Source organism: Excalfactoria chinensis, chromosome 1, assembly GCF_039878825.1.
Source record: "Excalfactoria chinensis isolate bCotChi1 chromosome 1, bCotChi1.hap2, whole genome shotgun sequence".
NCBI classification, from domain to species: Eukaryota; Metazoa; Chordata; class Aves; order Galliformes; family Phasianidae; genus Excalfactoria; species Excalfactoria chinensis.
In genome coordinates, this window is record NC_092825.1 from 127598466 (window position 1) to 127616492 (window position 18027).

An 18027-nucleotide genomic window follows, 5' to 3' on the forward strand; every position below is an offset into this window, starting at 1 on the left:
CACAAAGCATACTGAACACATGGGGGAATTAAATATCTATAGGTCCACCTGTGTTGCTACTGTTATTTTGCAGCTTGGAAACCAGGATACCCTCAGCAGCTTCTTTTGGATCACTTGGAAAAATCTCTAAAAATGAAGAATAGTCCTCACAACTCTCTTAGTTTTAAGAATAAACCTTTAGTTCTGAAAATTGTCGTCATGTTTTCAAGGCTTTTTAATTCCACAAAATGTATGAGTTGTATACAATTGCTTGTGCAAAGCTATAAGCCATATGCTGTTTAGCTTAAAATGTCAATGAGCAAGTCAGCAACAACAAGAAAATGAAGGTGTTTGTAAATGTTGCATTTAAAAACCATTTAGAAAAATGAGAGTGGTCCTCCAAAGATGTATGCATCTTCAAAATCAGAACAATGCTGTATTTCACAGTCATTAAATAACGCGTCACATAGCTACAAGCAAAAAACATATAGCTTGAAAAAAAGTTGATTTCATCTTGGGGAGCTGGGACTGCATGAGTTCTGCGTGTGTTCATTCTCACTTTGATTTGCACTGGGAAAGGTGTCAGGAGTGCAAAGGAATGGAAAGCAGTTGGTTCTGCTCTCTGCCCTGAAACCCTTCCCCCCTGAACCCCAGCCATACTTTTTCTCCTCTGTATGCTGGATGGCTGTCTGCACACCAGCAAACATGACTTTTTTCTGTGCACCTAAGGCCCTCTGCTTCATCTCCTTCTTCCATCCCACCCAGGAGAGTGAATAAATCCCTCTAATAAAGCTCCTCTAATTTCATACTGCTATAGGGCTGCTTGCACTAAGCTGGTTCCTAATAGCAAAGCACTAGTTTGTGTTGGAAGCGACCTTCAAAGACCATCTACCTTCCTTCCGTGGTCATTAGAGCAAACTGATCAAGCCACATTCAATTTGGTAGCTGATACAGAGATTCATTCAAAGGAAGAGCTGTTTTGTGCAGTTTCCACATACCAATACCCTCCTGCTGTTTTCAGTGTCATGAAAGGTGTCTGATGTGTTTCCTCAGCAGAGCGGTAATGCCACTGGACTCTTTTTCTTCAGGTTCCTCCCCCATTCCTCCCTCTGCCAAGACACTTAGAAGCATTGAGAAAAGTGAGCCAGCTCCTGTGCCTGCATAGAGCTGTATCCCAAAAGGTCAAGTGCTGCCCAGAAAAATATATACTCAAAGTCAAACAAAACTGCACGTGTAGAAATTGGCTCCAGCGGTGAGTAGGCACTGTTAAAAGCAGATACTCAAAACAAAACCAAGTATCTGTCCAGGGTAAAATAGCTTTAAGGTCAAAGTCTGTATCATTTGGTGAGTCTAGGGTGGCAAGCAGCGTAGGGCTGGGGGCAAGGTGTAACAGGAAAGGAACACAGAGGATTTGACAGTCATTTGAGCCCTCTTCTGAATCTGAGTCAGAGCACAGGGGGATGTGCATGTGATGGGTAAAGGGCAAATCAAATCAACTATTTCCAAAATTGTTGAAATTTTGGTATGCTTTCTTAATATTGAGAAAGAGGAAACTGAGTGTAGAACTGTAGGTTAGACTGCCCATACCCTGATTCTCCTGGACCATAGTTTCTGCAATGGATAGAACACAGAGTGCTGTTTTCCCTTGACTGGAGCTCTGGTCCTTGTAATACTGTACAAATAATAAATAAATCACATTGATTTCCATGCACAAAAAGGCCAGATTCTGCCCATAAAAATATATGCTCTGTTCAACTCAGAGGAAATTGCACGTGTGTGGCTGAGCACAGAAGCTGGCTCAAAGCCCACTTGTGACTAAGCCATGCATGTGAGGACAGAATACAGCCCATTGTCTCCTGAGAGCTTTTTAATTTTTCTTTCTTTTTCTCTAGGACATGAATCACACAAACTGAAAATCAGACTTTTCCTCCAAGATTAAGTGTCTCGTGGACAGTTTTTTTAAGTTTTGGTTTTAAATCTTATTACCTCCTCTGAAGAAGCCAGTGAAAGAAAATAAACTATGTCAACAGCCTCTTCCTATAAACCTGCTCTATGAAAGAAGCATCTGATGCAGATGCCTGGAGTGATGAAGAAGATCAAGTGTTTCCCAAATCATTTCAGTGAGTGAGACACTGAATTAACAGTTTCCTATTCCATTAACTTTACACCTGCTTTTCTGCAGGGTTTTAACATCATGGTGCTCATCCTTCCCTATTCCTTGTCTTCTTTCCCCATCTCCGCAAAAGAGCTTTGCAGAAATCCAGACAGCAGAAAAGCACTTTGAAGGCTTGTTTCCCTGCTCTTCTGGAAGAAGCTGGTAGTGGTAGAAGCATGTTTAACTCCAGGTCTTCTGGCTGCTGCTTCTGCATTAGGAAATACTGGCATATCTCAGATCAACAGTTTTAGAAAGGTCTGTATTTGTTTATATTTGGAGAATCTGCCTTGGTACTCAATAGGGCTCCTAAAATCTAAATCAAATCTAAAACAAGAGTCATCTGGAAAGCCTGAGGAGTTACCTAAAGTGGCTTGGGACAAAGCAAAGTCAGCAGCCAGTTTTCTTCCTAGTCACTGGCTCTATTTTCTTCTCTCAAAACATCACTAACCATCAGTGATGGGTTGGTGTTTGTACTAGATGACCTTAGTGATCTTTTCCAGCTTTAATGATTCCATGATTCTAACTGAAAGGACTCTGTGAAAAACGAATTGCCGAGACACTAAAAATTCATCTGCAACCTCTGTTAACAATCTTCATCTGCCCATTCTCTCACTTCCAAAACCCAAATATCAGAAATAAAGATGTTCTTGCTTTGCTTTCAAGTCAGCTCAGGCTGTACAGAAGATAATTCTAAAACATGAGAAAATGAGCAGAGATTAAACAGAAGCTGATGATGAACTAATAATACAGAACTTGCAGGTATTTTGCCACCATGGAGGGAATGTTGAAAGAGTAGTTGTGTGCTTACTATTTTCAACGTCAGCATTCATCTGATAACTATTAGAATGCTGAAATGTGGCCACATAGGCTGTTAAGAGGTGCACTTCACTGTGAGCTTGTGGGAGGTCTTGTGCTCAAAGACACTGAAGTATTTTGCTTTTAAATCCTGTGTGCTTAAAAAAAAAAAAAAAAAAAAAAAAAAAAAAAAAAAAAAAAAAGAAAAGAAAAGAAAAGAAAAGAAAAAAAAAATAAAAATAAAACAGAATTTAATGGAATTGGTGATCAGCCGGCTGTTTTCAGTCAGAAGTTATACATAGCTAGCATCTTTCTTCCTTTTGGTCCTTTTCCCCCCACAGAAGGTTCTGCTGGTCATGTGCATCCATTTCAGAATCTTATCACAGACAACTTAAATCTTTCCAATGTTACCCACATTAGTAATTGCAAAATAATAAACATGACAAAATTTAGATTAATAGGGCATCCTGCACAACTCCTATTGCAGGGAGAGCCCTCTGGAATTCTAAGCATAATAGGTCTGTGTTTATTTCTCAACCGATGGCATAATGTGACTGATTTACAAGAGTTTAACTCAAGTGTTAATCTGACAGTGACGAAGAGCTTCTCAGTGGCAGAATCACTTACACTATCATATTAGTTGCCTCCTCTATTAAAGCAGTGTGGTCGATAATTGGAATGCTTTTATGTCTAGTGGTTCTGACAAGGCTCTCTTTAGGTCACATACGGGCGGTCTAGCTTGCTGCACAGCTGAACAGTGGCAAATGATTTAAACTGAGAAAGTATTGTTCTTCTTGTATTATGGAGCAAGGGCAGTTCAAGGAAAGTAAGGCTCTGCACTGGCTACCTGCTGGTGTGTAGTAAAATAAGATGGACATGATACTGGGTCGGGAGCACAATTAAATCTATTTTGCACCAATGTGTTGGTGGACAGATGAGTTTCCACATGGCAGAGCTTTATGATCTTTAAGGTAGACTGAACTAATAGATTGGTGTGGAGCGCACTGAAGTTACTAAGGATGAGAAGGCAAGCAGCAGTACATTTGAACTACAGGTTTCTCATATGCTCCGCGTCATGCTGAGTTTTTATAGCTCCTGGCTTTCAAAAAGCCTGTTTCAAAGAGGTTTGCGCTAGACTGGGCATGCAGTTTTGCTCTGCAGATATTGTCGCTACCGATTTAGTGGAATGCAATTAGGAAGCCTAAATTAAGTGGTAATGGAGAACCAGCTCTTGAAACTGGGGTTTCCACGGCAACCACTGCTTACAATACAGCCTTCAGTTAGTTTTCCCACTTTATCTGCAAAATGCACAATTGAGCTTTAAAACAGCTTTGTGCTGAAAAGCGCACTGTAAACAACTGTTTGCAATGAGAGTTTTACACTGTCTTTAAATACAACAAGCGATCAAATAAAATTTACTTGTCCACACTAATAAAAAAAAAAAAAAAAAAAAATCCATGTGGCACAAAACACTGAAGAGTCCAGAAACTTATTATTCATTCTAAAAATGTATATGTAATAGAAAAATGTGAGATCTTGCAGGTTCTCAATTCATCTTTTAAGTCTTATCATTATTCCTCAATTTTAAGTCACATAATCCCATATCTCTCAGTAGTGAGAAGAACTGAGCGTTTTGGTACAAATACTGTATTTATCGCAATAGTAGTGCTATATAGTTATAAAGTGCTTTTTGTCTAATATGAGCTATTAAATGTGCATTTTCATCAGACCTTCTTTTACGTCTAGCAATCTTCTATGTTATTTTTTTTTTTCAAATCCCTGTATAATGTATTATTATATCCTTCACAAATGTCCATATTTTTCAGTAAAGTAAAGTAACACTGTTCCATTTCTTAACTGCTTAACATTCTTGATGGCTTTGGGATCATAGCCCAAATTTTACATCTTCTTAGATGTAACCTCATGTGATTAAATAAGTGTAAAATAGGGGCTACTGAAAAGAATGATGTTTGGGTCACTTGTGCAATTTGTATTGGACGCCTTTTCCATGATAACCCCATCCAACTAAATCTCTAGGCTGAAATTACCTCTTTGCATCCATTTGTTTCCCTCCTGTTTTACAAACACTGGTCTTGGAATAGTAGTGTCAGGTGACTTGTAAGAGTTGAGACCTCAGTGATTTTTAATTGCTTTCCCCCCACCCCCACCCCCTTTTGTATTTATTTGATTTGATCAAGATAAAATCTCAAAGAAAACACTGTGCAAATTTCATCAAGATAATTTTGGAAGACACACTATACAATTTTGATTTTTGGTTTATCAGCTATCAGTGTTTCTTGGAAGACAAGATAAAAAAAAAAAGCACACCAGCAAAGAATCACATAACTAGTAAAAATACACCTAATGTTCCTCTCTGTTGAAGTGCAGCAATACAAGCACCTTTTAGCACTTCAAGGTTGCCGCACTCATGACTGTGTATGTGTTTTATGGTAACCATGTTGGCTTAATGCAGAGAGAGAGAAGGAGAGAGGGAAGAGGTGAGAGACCAGACTGGTGGAAGGGGATGGGGTAACTCTAGGTGCCTTCTCTTAGGAGTTACCACTCAGAGGAGTGCATCTCAGCATTTAGTCATGTATAAATCTGGGTTTGCTACAGTCTCTTCAGACTTTCAACACACCAGGCAGGGAAGTTTTGCCCTTCATAGTGTGAGTGTGCTTTCAGCCATGGCAAACAGTCTGCATATATTCTGCTGTGCTCAACACAGCCTTTTGAGAAACAACCAAACCAGATTGAGGATGTAAGGAGTTATTGCAAAGTTCATATCTCCTCTGTTGTGTGCTGGTGCTAATGGGATGATGGGGAGGTCATAAAGCACATGGCTGTAGAGACCATGCAGGGTGAGCAAATCAAAGAACTCTGCAATAAAAATGATGTGTGTGCCAATAATATTTAATATTCACTTGTGAAAACTGTTGAAGAAACACATCTTTGTCATATATCAGAATGGGCTCTATAGCTGAATCAACGGATTAATAAAGTTATTTGAAGTTATTTGCAATGATATTGTTCTCGTAAAAGCTTTATTATTTAGGAATCAGAGTTTGAAACTGTAATTTCTTTAATGATTTTTCATCACATAAATTAGCCTGCCTCACTCTGTCTAGAAGGCACGAGGAGAGGTTGAGCTGGTCCCCTTCCTCATTCTTACACAAAATCTGCTCATTTGGACCAATCCCAAATTCTGAAGAAACAAGTTCCTGGAAGAAGCACAGAATGCCAGCGTGCACAGGACTTTCACAGGGCATCTCGTTTCAACACTGACTGCTTGCATTTTATCAGAGTACGAAAGGACACATTGAAATTATTTTGTTCTGGCACCAGCGCACATTGTGATGTGTATGCCTTCGATTGCACTTGACAAATCTTTGGGGCAAACAAAGTGGTCTAATGTAAGGGAATATCTCAGCGTATCCCAAAATGACATTTTTAGACCAAATGTGTTCAATTGATCTGCCTTCCCCAGAGATCACTTTTGAATCCCAGCCAGCGATAAGTCTGGGAGCTGCCTCTCGCAGAAGGCCAGGCAGGTCAGCGGTGCTTCCGCTGGTATTTCCTGCACTGCCGCGTCCCGCACCTCACTGTACAAATAGCTCCACATGGCATCCTGAGAGCGTGCCAGGGAATTTTGTGATCACATGCCAAGCTGAGTTGTCAGGTTCCACTCTACTGCTGCGTGTGTATGTGTGCGCTCATATGTGCGTGTGGCTGGAGCTAACTTCAGACTCAGTAATTACCATAATCCAAACAGGGCCTTTACCATCTTATTTGCATTCAGCCAGCAGTGCTGTTTTTATCAGCACCACTACTGAATTGTTGCAAAGTTTTAATTATCCTAACAACTTTCCTTTTTCCTTCATTCCTTTTTTTTTTTTTCTTTGTCTTTCCCCTTGAGTGTTTTGGGATTTCTACAGTTGCCCCCTACAGCAGCAATCAGATTTCTGCAATAGAAAGTTTTCTCACTTTCTCATATTCTAGCAGTAATTTAAGGTATCCTACCTGAAGGCTGCTTAGAGTGGGGACAGAGGAGGAGGAAGGTTTTCCTTATTAATTAATGCCTAATACTTTTCTCACTAAAAGTCACTCTGAATACTTCTATTTAAATTCTATTTAAAGCCCCAGTATAACTCTACACATGTGTAGACTTGCTCAATTGAAAGAAACTATTTCCTATGCAGAAAGCTACACCCTTGAATAAATGTTTGCCAGACTAGAGCTTTAGTTGTCATGTTTTCTATATTTCCATAATCTTTTGATTTAGGATTAGTATAAAATGTATCATGTCACTTATATTTGCTTTCTCTCAAACACTATGCCTTTTCAGTGTTGAATGCTAAGTTAGACAAATTCAACCCTGAAATAAGACACCATTTCCTAGCAGTAAGGGTAATTAAATGCTGTAAGAGCTTACCCAGGGAGAAGGTGGACTCACCACTGCTTGGAGTCTTTAAAATGAGATTAGACACCTCTCTGAAAGACAAGATTTAATCCAGCTTCCAGGAAAAGATTCCAGTGTATATGCATGGGAGGTCAAACCTGACAATATCTCTGAATTCTCTCTCAGTCTTGGTATAGAAATCTGAGTTTGCATGTATTTCAATTCAGACTGAAAGATCAGTTACAACATATACAGTATTACAGTAAGTTATTATTGTTCTCAAAATTTTGTTCTCAGTTGCAGGCAATACAGTTTTGTTTGATACATTTTGTATTGAGTTTTTATAAGTAGTTAAAAATCACAAAGGATAACACACAGCAAAATAAATACCTTACTACAAGGTTATAAAATGGAGCTTTTACACATGAGGAAAACAAACTTATTACACGAGCAGATAAGGGGGACATAGGACAAGGGGGAATGACTTTAAATTAAAAGATGGCATATTTAGGTTGGATGTCTAGAGAAAATTCTTCACTGAGAGGGCAGTGTGGTGCTGGCACAGCCACCCAGAGAAGCTGAAGGCACCCAAGGCCAGGTTGGATGGGGCACTGGGCAGCCTGAGCTGGTGGGGACTGACCTGCCCATGGCAGGGTGTTGGAAGTGGTGATTCTATGAGTATTATGAAAGCAACAGAAGTCTTTCATGTGTAAATATAGGTATACAGAACAAATGTAAAAATTATTGTAGTCTCTTGGTTTTTAAGTTGCAATAGATATTTTATAAATGAGCACAATTAGTACTTGTCTAACTCTACAGTAATATAATTGCATTTAGTTCTTCCACTTTTTCAAGGTTTCTGCATCAGATTGCATATAATTTGCTTACCAACAGTGTGGTAGCTGTTTGTTGAGCAGATAAGTAGATAAAATTCATTTTAACAGTCATTAGACATTTGTTTCACTCTAGTTTGCCCTTATGAACACTTTACTTTTGTTTTCTCTTTAAAAGAAATATATATATATATATATATATATATATGTATAAAGGTAAGAACCGTTAGGGATTTCTCTTTAAATCCAGCAATCTATGTATGCTACTACGAATCAATGCTCTGTAAGCTGTCTGGTGTTCTGCAATAAATTCTAGCTTTTATAGACTTTTACTAGGCCAGGTAGCTGCTAATGCCATAGAAATTGATTATTTGTGGTGTTCTTATCACTGCTTAAAATATCTAATTGCTTTTTCTCCACAGATTTGGATTTGGCTTGCTTGATGCTGGACGATTAATGAAGGAAGCCCTAACTGGACAAATGTTGGTCTCCTGAGACAATGTGTTGTTGATAACAGGTCTGATTTGAGCAAGTCTAGTCAAATTCAATTTTAATACTATTTAAAGACACACACAAGGCACTTATCACTGAGTTTGGGCTGAGTTGTTTTTTAAGTCTCTTGTCCTACCAAAGTTTATTCCCTTTAAGTATTAAGAAAGAGTACCAAAACCATATATCATTCGGCTTCAGAAATGCATATTTTGCTTCAAATTGGTAAATTCTGCTCAGTGTTTGTCTTGTTATTTCATACTGACTCAAACTCAGGTATGTAACTCATCGCTGTATGACTGCTCTGTGAAGAAATTATTGCACTCTGATTTGTGTGAACCTTAAAAATTATTGAGTTAAAGAAGATATAAGAAAGTATGGCAATCAGTTCTCAGATTAGTGAGGGTAGTCTTCTTTAAATAATCCTTAGTTAATCCTTAGACTAAAAGTTGTAGGGTTAACACTCCTGTAGGATTTTTCAATTAACTGTTACTAGGTCATTAATTTCCATGAAGTTGAGTATGAATCACTTTCCACTGCACTACCAAGTCAAGATAAGCATCAAACATCAAGTCACTGTCTTTAGTGGATCACTGCTTGGAGTGTGAAATTTAGCTCACATCTCAGTCCCAGCTCTGGTTGAGGAGGATTAAAAATCTCCCATCCCACTAGAAAACTGGACCTCCAGCATGTTTCCCTTCTGCATCAAGATGAAGCAGTGATATCTAGAAGTTTTAAAATAAAAGAGGTAATTACAGGAAAAGCTTTTTCTCTCAAAGTGTGGTCAAGCACTGGAATGGCCACCTCCCAAGGAGGTGGTGGAGTCACCATCCCTGGCAGTGTTCAAGAGGTGTCTGGATGAGAAGCTGCGAGAGATGGTTTAGTAGCTTAGTGGTAGTAGTAGTGATAGGACAGTTGGACTAGATGATCTTATAGGTCCTTTCCAACCTTGTGATTCTATGAATCTATGACTATGTGATGACTGATGTGCTGCCCTTAGGTACGCTGGAACTCTCACTTCCTGCCAATCAACCTTGTATGCCACAGGTGGGATGTCTCACCCAGAAGAGTTTAGAGTACTTTCCTTCTTTGGAGAGCTCTCATTTTCTAAAAATAGGTAAAACAACAGAGAAGGACTTGCATCCACATGCCTTACACCCTTTGTAACAGTCCAGTTTGTCTTTCTTCCTTTCTTTCTAAAAGGGGCTATTGAAAGAGAGACTAACACCCTGGAATTCTCTTCTCAGCATGAAATTGACAATATTTGATCAAAAGAAATTAATAATCCAGTTCTTATCTTTTGCAACATTATCACAGTCATAGAAGTTATGCTGTAAAATGTTACAACCTCAGATATGAGGATGCTATGAGGACACCTCAGGTCAGTTCTCTCTCTCGCTCCAGGATATTCAGCCTTAACATCACTGCCACCTTGCAGGTGCCCTTTAACCACACCATCTGAATCAGAATACTCTCTCTCTAATAAAGACATGCCACGTTTTCAGAAACAATTTAAAGATTTAACATCAGGAGAAAACAAAAAGGGAAATCAAACTTTTCCTTTTTTTTTTTTTTTTGTTTGTTTGTTTGTTTTTTCTGGTTCTATGTAAATAAAGAACAGCCATCCTACAAGTCAAGATATATTATTGTTAATACAATTTAATACAAATTAATCAGTTTAAAATTAGTATAGACAGTGCAAACAGTCTGATCTTTATGGCTTTGTGCACTTCTGGATCAATGACTTCTGCACATTTTCCAAACATTTCTGTAGAAAGACAGGACTACAGTAGAAACATACAGTTCTGTGGGATGGTTGCTTCCCAAAGTTGTGTCCATCTCACACCCCTGCAATGATTCTCCAGCAAAGTGATGGCTGGGGAGATAGACCCCGGAGGGACACGAGCACTATCCTTTCTCTCCGGATTAAAGTTAGCATGTAAATGACACAGTCAGGAGATCTGTTTCTCAATACTGTGCCTACTTAAGGCTCCTGAAGGTGTGATTAATTATGTGTGATTAATTAAATCATGAGTCATGACCTCCTTTTTTTCCTGCCACATTACTTATAAACAGGACAATCAGTGAAGTTAAGTGGTATAGGAAGTAGATTTAGAGGCAATAAAAAGAAATGGGTTGTGTTGCATATGGTCAGTCTACAGAATTTGCTGGCACAGATGAACATCTGACAAATAGAGCTGTTTGGAGCAGTAGCTGCTAATGCTGTTACAATAACTGATGGGACCAGTCCTGTATTCCTGGGATTTCTGGGTGCAGTGGGAATGCAGAAGTGAGACTTGCTTGGCTAATAATTTAAGAACAAGCGCTCCATGTGCTGGCAAGTCAGACATGAATGTTCTCCACGGACAACATCACTGTACTATTAGCTTGATCTATGACTTGCCATTTCATGGTTTGGTTATTTGTTTATTTCTCTGCCTTTTTAATTCGTCTGGAAAATACAGTATTGGCTCCCACTGTTGACTGAATGACCAGACTTGAGCAAAAGATATAGCATTCTTCTTCTCTGACCTTTATATCAAAATTGATTAACAATAACTCTTTTGCAGAAAAGGACTGAAAATAAGAGGTGGATTTTCATCACCAAAGTGAAAACAAGCTAATTTTGATGCTGCAACTGACCACCTTCTCAGCAATATCTGAATATACACTCCCTGTTGAAATGGCAAAGTGTTGCTGCATTCATAGATAAGGTGAACAACCACCTCTGGGTCTAGCTGTCTTTTTTTTTTTTCTCACGTCATTGATTTCTCGGGACTTTTCTCATTACTGGCAGTAGCAGGATGTGCTTGTTGGTATTTATGCAGTCAGAAAAGGCATACCTTAGAATTAGAGCCTGTATAATCCTTTCAAGTACTCACAGTCATTATGTTTATGTATTTTAATCTTTGTAAAGTGCGGAGTCCACTCCTAATCTAATTGTTTTGTTTATTATCATGTTTGCCATTTTACGGAACAGCTTGCTGGAAGGTGCCTACTTTATATTGTTCTCACTTCCTAATAAAAGATCTTATTTAAAAGAATCTTTATTTTCAATCATTCATATTCAATTATACTTTCTTGATCTCATTAAGCCCAAAAAAGATGAAGTGTTATTTTTTCTCTTTACTTACGACAATACAAATTAAACACACCTATGGTGAACTAATTACTATGTTCATGTTCTTTATACAGAGCAACCTTCTTAGCTGTGAATGTGAAGAGATGAAGCAAGCAAAAATGAAGAAAACTGAAAAGAAGTATGAATATCTTTGCTGCCATTATAGTTTATGATACTGCATTGGGTCCCAATTAAAGATCAATGAGTGAATAGGTATGTATGACAGAAACATCTTTATTCAACAATGAACAAATGTTTCAGAGGAAATAATTCTTTTTAAAGCATGCGAAATACTCTCAAATATCGTTGAATGACAGTACTAGAGTAGGAGCTTAATTTCATCTTCTGATTTCAGACCTTTACATTGGAACAGTACTATGGACAGATCCAAATAATAATGTTCTTCATGTTATCAAGTGCTGCCTCAGTATTAGTATAGCCATTTTTCTGTTAAAGTTACTCACATGAGAGGAATCGCTGAGTTATAAAGGTTCATCTTCTGTCCCTTCCTTCTGTACTTACACCAGATTTAGGCATCTGAATGTTCATGCAAATTGTGGCATCTTTCAGAGTTGTGCACTTTGCACTAAAAGCCACTTCACTAATTGTAGAGGTAAAAGATATCATCACTTTTGTTTAACCATGAAAGTGCTGATTTTCAAATTACTTGAATTTTTAATTATTGTGATTATAATTCAGTGCTGCTTCTGTGACATTTCACATTCAGAAGTTACCTCAGTGTAAACCGTTTGGGATAACTGACAGAAATAAATAACTTTGTCTCTATATTCATAGTATCTGGATGATATATTGAAAATTGAGAGGCCAGAAACATCCTTTGCTGTGGTTTCCCTCCATGGATGTCCATGCTACATTTCCTTTCTCCTCTACATTGCAAAGCACAGGCACCACTTCCTTCACAAGCTGGGATACAGTGGCCTTCTTTAAAAGGCATAAATTTCTGCCTAATTTGTGGTGCACTTTGTAGAAAATGTGAGGGCACGTCTGAAATAGCTGCTTTCTCTTCCAGTCCTTTGTTTATGCAGGGCAAGGAGATGTCCTTGATCTAGGAGCCAGCAACACAACTTACCTTCCTTCACGTCTGGCCCTGGTGGACGAATATAGACATAAACTGGATCATTCAATCAGCCATCAACACAAAATGACTTTTCTCAGCATTAAGTTCTGGTATTAAATGCCAGATACAGGAGAGGTTTGAAAAGTGCTTGGAAAAAAAAAATAATACTAAATGAATTCACATTTCACAGAACTTTCAATTTCTTTCTGAAAAAGAAGAGAACAGAATGGACTAGAAGAGGTAGAAGAAGTGAACAAAGTCGAAAAATAGTGGCAAAAATCAAACATTAAATATTTCCTTTAATTGAAGTCAGAGGCGGACATTATATTCAACCAAACATCCAAATCTTTCACCACAGGTCAGGACTAAGGCCCAGATGATTTCATTTTTCATTTCATTTCTCTCATAGAAATGAAACAGCCCATTATTCCTTGTTTATTAAATAATGTATTAACATTGCTAATCAACTAGGCAAACTGCTTTGGTTTATCTGAACACTATAATATTTTGTTGTAAACATATAAATACAGTATTCACTTACCCTGTACATGTTCCCAATGTACTTTAAAATAAACCAAGTAATTTCACAGGAAAACTTTGACCAAACCTAACCTAACACAATTGAAACAATGAGCTCAATACTGGCATAAATCCCATCCATTAAAATAGTCAGTAGCATTACGTTTTCTTCTGAAATTTGAAGGACAATGACAGAAATTCAAGAGATGGGCAATAAGGACCATGTGGTCCCTCTTCTTCAAAGGTTTCATCTAGAGCATATTAAGTTAATGTACATATTTCCTTTTATTTTAATATGCTTTGCATAACCCAGAAATTACTGAAAATGAATAGCAGAAGAAAAAAATCATTCTGTTTATATACGTTGGGTTATATCCATAATAAATTTGAAAGAAATAGAAACAGCTGAAAACATTAAGACAGATTTAAATACTATATTTATGTTAGAATTCAAGATGACCTCATTTCCAGCTCCTGTGCAAGTACATGATGTCATGAACATCCAAAGAATGCTCTCAAGATTTTTACTGAAAACATTCCTTTTTCTATTATTGTGTACTTCATATTTCCTCCTTCTTGCAGGTGTTCCTTCTAAAGACATCTATCTTTTGGCAAGCAGTTAGGGATAACGTATGGAATGCCCCACCACCTGTAACATCAAAGAAGGATTAAAGATTTTTCTCACAGGAACTGCGAGGTGAAAAGTGGTGGTGGATCAGGAAAATTCTCAGTCACAGCAGAGTACTCAGGAATGTTCCAGAGGCCAAACATCACTCTTGTAAACAATCATTTCTATACCAACCTAGATTTTCCATCTCTACTTTAAGCAGATAAATAGATTTTATTCTTACAGTCTGTAAGATTAGATCCTAACTCCCTTAGTGTAAGTTTTAGAAGTTGTGAGAGAGAGAAGAGACGGTATCGCCAAGTGATAACACCACTCTTGGAACAGATAAGCTCACTGATTCTTTTATTTCTCTTAAAATCTTATGTTATGAATACCTACACAAAAATTCACATTGAAATTGGGAGGAACCAGTTCAGAGAAATGAGTGATGAGTATTAGTATACGGCAGTCTATCCATATGGTCTTATAACCACTTACCTTTGCGTAGCCAGCTGTCCCAACAGAGTACTGGATTTATTTTCCAGATGCCACAGGATTTCCATTTCACCAAAAGAGAATGGAGGAAAAGAAAGACAAAGTGATTTGCCTTTGCTGTAATGATTTGCTGTAATGGAGGCCTAGAAGGAAACAGATCTCCTTGGCTCTTGTGTAGGGGCTGCCCTTTTCCTGCCTGTGATGTGGAAGAAATATAAACATTATCAAGCACCTGCAGAAGACTTTCACCTGTTTCTGTTCTGAGTGACAGAGCCCAGAGGATGATGTGCGAGTTTCCCACTTGTGTGCAGGGATGTAGCTGATCCAATTCCTGGCTCCAGCACACCTGCAAGGTCTCATTGATCGTCTGCTCAGGTCTCTGACAACTCAGAAATCTATTATCAGTGTGAGCATGTGCTTATTGATCAGATTACCTGCTCCCACTCCTTATGTGTACTTAATTGTACCTATACGTACACACGCATAAACATGCACACACATATGCATATATATATTGCCATATCGTATATATTAGCATACATGCACAGGGGTGGGTGTGCTAAAGGCATTACATATTTTTTCAGCTTTACAAAACCGTACGCAAATAAAAAGAATGGACCTTCTCTGTGAAACGTGAGCACAGAAACACTCGCAAGTGGCCAAGAGCTGCTAAATAATTAATCAATAGAGCAGTGTGGCAGTTTGAAATGTAAATGTGATGGATGAAGGTGTGATGCTTGTCATCAAGCAGAAAATGATGTGACTGGAATGGATAACCCACGGTACCTGCTGACTGGCAAAAGCTTGGACACAAAGATAAAGTAAAGCCATCAGAAAGCAGCCCCAGCAACCCCTAATTCTTGACTTTGACCCACAATTCACTTTCATGTCCCTGTCCCAGAAGAGATGTTTAAAAAAATGATGAAGAGAGATCTTGGGGTGGGAAAGGGGAGAAAAAAAACATCTGAAGAAATGCTACCTGACAAGGCTGCGGGCTACATTCTTGAGAACACCTTTCTTTTCTTTATGTTCTCCTTCTTCTGTTAAATAAAAATGCAGCTCCTTTTTTCCCTCTCCTTTCTTCCAAAACTCTCCCGAGCCGTTCCTGCAAGTGGTTCTGTGACTCGGAAGCTGACAACAGCTGCATGCAAAGGAACAAAGCATGATAGTGACAATTCAGAGTGCAAGCAGGTGAGAAAGATACCTTTTACTTATCAAACTAGGCTGTAAAAAATGCTCTTTTTACTCAGCGAGCTAGAAATAGAGGTGATCTAACAAGGCACCAATCCAAATTCTTTATTTGTGTGGAGATGTAATGCTAACAGGATTTGTAGGTTGACTAGTAGTCTGTGGCCCCTCCAGTCAAGTAAGGAAGCGTTCCTCTGATTTGGAAAGAGGAGAATCCATATAATTACCCTGCATTATATGACAGGAAAATGTATGCTGTGATGACAAAGGCTGACAGAAAATGTCCGTTAAGAACTGGGTTTCCAGGGGCTTCCCACACTACGCATTGCCTTTTCACCACAGTGAGACTCAACATGATGAGTTTCAGCTCATTTCTTTGAAACTGAAGGAAATTAACTTTTGTGAAAAAATTAAGGGTTTTTTGTTTGTTTGATTGATTGATTTTAGAAATGCAAACCTGCAAGTAGGATTTAAAAGTTTGATGTCTCTTTCTCCCTGGAACAGAGAACCCTATTTCCCAGTAAGTACCATTTAGCAAGTTGTCTTTTTAACTTCTTTTGTTATCAAAAGCCCATTCTTTCCAGAAGGTGAAAAATACCACAATTTAACATTAGATTTCCAGACTCCCCTGAAATATACATTAGCAGCTAACATCTGCTGAAAGTGAAAGCTGAATATGGATATGTAACAGTGCATTGGCATGCAAAATAGATGTTTTTTTCATTCCTTAGGCATAAAATATACAGATAAATATTCTCTTATAATCTTCAGTTATTTTTTTAAGACCTCTGTACACACTTTTACCTGTGAAGTGCTATAAGGAAGCAGCATATCTCCAGAAAGTGAACTGGCCAATGTTCCCATATTTCTTTGACTGATTATTTTTGTTAGAGTTTTTTATTTGTTTGTTTGTGGTTTTGGTTTTTGTTTGTTGTGGTGGGTTTTTTTTCCATTCGTTTTTTAAAATCATTACACTGCCACTACATAAAAAGCAAAGCGAAAATGCAAAAAATATTTATGCAAAAGTAAAAGTGCCCAACTGAATTGTAAAAGTCGGGAATTAGAGTTTATGCTTAAATTGCATATTTGAAGCCCTCCTTGGCACAGCTTCACAGTATATACTTTGCTATGGGACAGGTTATTGCTGTTGAAGGAATACCCTTCCTGAAATCTGCCTACCTGGATAAGATTTAAACAAGGAACCACTTCTCTGTGTGTGTAGGGAAACACCACATACCACAGAAATATTTCCTGGTTAGGATGACAAATCTGTTGGCTGGTAAGTATTCACATTCTACTCATTTTCTGGGACATTTTTAAATTGTGATTTCAGATTTATACTTCGGGGGCTTTCTTCTAGCTTATGCTAAGGACACTCAGTTCTATATCTTTACAGTTATGGAAGGCACATGAGTTTTAATTTTCCATCCTTTTGCACAGATTCAGGAATTCAGTCTCATTGTAAGTATGAATTAGACCCTAGAATCTGAATTCCAGAAAACAATTTTTGTCTGGCATTAATGAAGCGATATTTATCACTGCATGGACTTCTACATCCCCCATAAACTGCTGCAGGAGTGGAAAAGCTCCATCCCAAGACTATGTTGTCAATAAACTAAGTCGTAGAAGTCCATTTCTCTTAATTCAGACCACGTCTCAGCTATACAAGGACTTGCAATATAGAAATGTTAGATCAGGCTCTGAGTGCACAGCAGTCACCCCTGACCTCTGGGTAGGAGACCCACCTACCTTCTCAGGCCAGAGAAAGATGTACTGGACCCTTTCTTGAGCCTCATTTGGATAACTGGTTTGCTAGGTCTGTGAGATATACCACCACATCAGCCTTGCCTGTTACTGTGTAGCTGCCCACACAGAAAGTAGAGACTTCTGTAAAAGTACACTGTAGAAGCACTGTGCTAGGGATCATATAGATACACTAGCAACTGGCCACAAAGTTTTAATAGAAATACAGAGGAGCCAACATGATCACATGCTTCCTTCCCCCTTTAAATTTGCTGTATCATAAGTATCATAAAAAATGGCAAGAAAAAGGCAGATTTGAGAATCTGTGTTTTAATCCCAAAAGTGGTCAAACACAGCTGGCTACAAAAGAGAAGGAGAGGAAGGAAACCTTACAGCAGGTCACTCTCCAAGCCCCAGCATTTTTCAGCTCAGGTACTTCCTCAGTTAGTAAAGCTGAGTAAAGCTAGTACAGCTTTGCTGTATTCACAATGGGTAAAATATGCAGCGATGACTCTCCCATCCCATCTCCAAACCAGGCTTTGTTTCACCCCAAATGTTATGCCAAACTAGTTGTATATCATCATGAAGAATAACTGCATTTCCCCAGAGTCGATTTCCTATGGCACATT